The sequence below is a fragment of the Triticum aestivum genome, chromosome 2D (assembly GCF_018294505.1).
Source record: "Triticum aestivum cultivar Chinese Spring chromosome 2D, IWGSC CS RefSeq v2.1, whole genome shotgun sequence".
Classification (NCBI taxonomy): domain Eukaryota; kingdom Viridiplantae; phylum Streptophyta; class Magnoliopsida; order Poales; family Poaceae; genus Triticum; species Triticum aestivum.
In genome coordinates, this window is record NC_057799.1 from 633,278,795 (window position 1) to 633,282,226 (window position 3,432).

At 55.9% G+C, this 3,432-nt stretch overlaps 1 pseudogene; it reads right to left on the bottom strand.

Moving 5' to 3' along the window:
• Positions 1-1,042: 1,042 nt before the first annotated feature.
• LOC123050602 (2-methylpropanoate--CoA ligase CCL4-like) lies at positions 1,043-2,989 on the bottom strand (annotated as a pseudogene).
• Positions 2,990-3,432: the final 443 nt, after the last annotated feature.

Consider the following 3,432-nt stretch of genomic DNA (forward strand, 5'->3'; position numbering starts at 1 on the left):
AAGTCAAGAACGTTTTTCAGTTTGTGAAAATTTTGAAATTCACAAGAAATTTTCGAATTCATGAAATTTTTTGAGGTCACCAAATTTATGAATTTTCCAAAATTTTACCAAATTTGCAACCATTTTTCAAATTCATGATTTTATCAAATGTGCATACTCTTCTGAATCCAAGTCTCATGGCCATTTTAAATCTTCATGCATTTTTAGGATTTGCAGACATTTATTTATTTGTTTTTGTGAATTAATGAAATACTTTTGAATTGTACATATTTTTCAAATTTCAAAGAAGAAATTATATTTTTAGATATTGTTTGAATCCACAAACATTTTTTCAAATTGACGAACATTTTTAAATTCATGTTTTTTGAATTCATAAATATATTCTTAAAATCATGAACATTTTCAAATATAAGTGGCTGAGAAAATGTAAAGCTGAATATGAAAGGCGGAAGGATGCAAGCAGGCATCGCCGCATTGGGGTCTCTGACGTCGTTCAATAACTTTTCGTTCTTACTTTGCAACGCGAGATGGAATCATACAGAACACTGGGAGGATTATATTTTTATCATCTAAACGGAGTCAAAATTTTCAGGTTCGGTGGCATGCGCGAATTACAAAGACACGATGAAAGTAGAGCATAAGCGAAATCCAACTGAACCCCAAGCAGAGATGAAGAGAAATGCGCACAAGCACAGATTCACCTTTCTCCCCGTTTCTTACACTCAAGTCTCTAACCAACGATGACTTCAGCGTAAGAAATCACTTTTCCACGGCACGACCACGACGAATTTGCCGAAAGATAACTGAAACGACAGCGGCCTAATTCTCGGTTCAGTGGCTATCAATGGCATGTTCCTGCGCACCGTCAGTTTCAGACTTTCAGTCACATATATGCAAATTCTTAGTTTTATCACAACAGTGCTCTCATTTCTCACATAACCAGCAGGGAGACATGCATCATGCATGCACATAATAGAATCTTGCAGCTGCAGCAGACAGGCTTGCTGAATGCTGATCTGCAGAGCAGACATGCCAACGCGATTTGCCATGGCGCTGCAGATCAAGCGAAGCAAGACGACACAACCCTGAATTTCTACAGCAATTATACTACATCTTGCTGACGCCCCTGCGGGTCGGCCCCATCTCCTTGGCGAGGTTCCGGAGCACGTACTTCTGGATCTTGCCGGTGGACGTCTTGGGCAGCTCGGCGCGGAACACCACGGTCTTGGGCACCATGTACCCGGGCATGCGCTCCCGGCTCCACGCGATCACCTCCGCCGCGGTCACCGCGCCGGCCGCGCCGTCCTTGAGGCTCACGAACGCGCACGGCGTCTCCCCCCAGAACTCATCCGGCCGCGCCACCACCGCCGCCTCGTTCACGGCCGGGTGGCCGTAGAGCAGCGACTCCACCTCCACGCTGCTGATGTTCTCACCGCCGCTGATGATCACGTCCTTGGACCGGTCCCGGATCTCCAGGTACCCGTCCGGGTGCATCACGCCCACGTCCCCCGTGTAGAACCACCCGTCGTCCCGGATGGCCGCTTTAGTGGCGTCCTCGTCCTTGAAGTAGCCCATGGTGACGCACCCGCCGCGGAGCACGATCTCGCCCATGGTGGCGCCGTCTCGGGACACGCTGCGGCCGGTCTCGCCGTCCACGATGTCCACCTCGGCCATGCCGGGCGTCCGCACGCCCTGCCTCGCCTTGAGCCCCGCGCGCTCCGACGCCGGCAGCTTGTTCCACTCGCCCTTCCACGCGCACAGCAGCACCAGCCCCGCCGTCTCTGTCAGCCCGTACCCGTGGCTGACGTCGAACCCGATGGCCTCCGTGCGGCCCAGCACCGCGGCCGGCGGCGGCGCGCCGGCCGTGAGGATCTGCACCTTCCCCGGCAGCGGCCTCCGCACGCCCTCGGGCGCGTTGGCCAGCATGTTGAGCACGACGGGCGCCCCGCAGAGGTGCGTGACCCCGCGGCGGGCGATGGTGTCGTAGACCTCGGCGGCGTCGACGCGGCGCAGGCAGACGTTGGTGCCGCCCACCACGGCCATCCCCCACGGGAAGCTCCAGCCGTTGGCGTGGAACATGGGCAGCGTCCACAGGTACGTCGGCTGCTCCGGCACCGACCAGGAGACGAGCGAGTCCATGGTGACCACGAAGATGCCGCGGTGGCAGTGCACGACCCCCTTGGGCGCCGACGTGGTGCCGGAGGTGTAGTTGAGTATCATCGGGTCCCACTCGCTGGCCGGCCGGACCCACCTGGACTCCGGGTCGCCCATCTCCAGCAGCTTCTCGTACGTCAGGGCCGCGGCGGGCGCGGGAGAGAAGTCCTTCTCGTGGGGGTCCTCGACGAGCACGACCCGCGGCGCCGGGTGGCCCGGCGGGAGGAGCCGGAGCGCTTCGTCAAGCACCGGCACCAGCGCCGGGTCGACGAGGATGAGCCTGGACCCCGAGTGGCGGAGCAGGACGGAGACGGTGCGCGCGTCGAGGCGGGTGTTGATGCTGTTGAGCACGGCGCCGCTCATGGGCACCCCGAAGTGCGCCTCGTACATGCCGGCACGTTCGGCAGCAGCACGGACACCTGCAGCAGTTTGTTGGTTCACGCCATGAATCATCACGCACCAGCCCAATTCAATCCAATTAAATTCACCTTGTCGCGGCGGGGTCGACGACGGAGGCGATCAAGATTCAAGAATTAAGTTAGGGGACGGACGGATGGGTGCTTACGACGTCGCGGCGGGAGACACCGGGGAGGCGAGCGCGGAGGCGAGGCGGAGGCAGCGGCGGTGGGTCTGGGACCAGGTGAAGACGGTACCGCCGTAGACGACGGAGGGGCAGTCGCCGTAGACGGTGGCGGCGCGCTCCAGGAAGCCGAGCGGCGTGAGCGGGCAGGAGTTGGCCGGGTTCGCGCCGAGCTTCTCCATGGCCGCCGGATCGGACGGGGCGGCTAGCTTCAGTCGCCTGCGACCGCCGGCACCTATCTCGTGGTTGTTGGGGAGACGGAACAGAGCAAAACTCCCGAATACCGGAGGAACACCTTGTGTGCTATCAAACGTCACAACGTAAATGGGTGATTATAAAGATGCTCTACAGATGTTTTCTAAGGTGTTTGTTGGGTTGGCATAGATCGGGATTAGGATTTGTCACTCCGTGTATCGGAGAGGTATCTCTGGGCCCTCTCGGTAGTGCACATCACTATAAGCCTTGCAAGCAATGTGACTAATGAGTTAGTCACGAGATGATGCATTACGGAACGAGTAAAGAGACTTGCCGGCAACGAGATTGAACTAGGTATGATGATACCGACGATCGAATCTCGGGCAAGTAACATACCGATGACAAAGAGAATAACGTATGTTGTTATGCGGTTTGACCGATAAAGATCTTCGTAGAATATGAAGAATCCAATATGAGCATCCAGGTTCCGCTATTGGTTATTG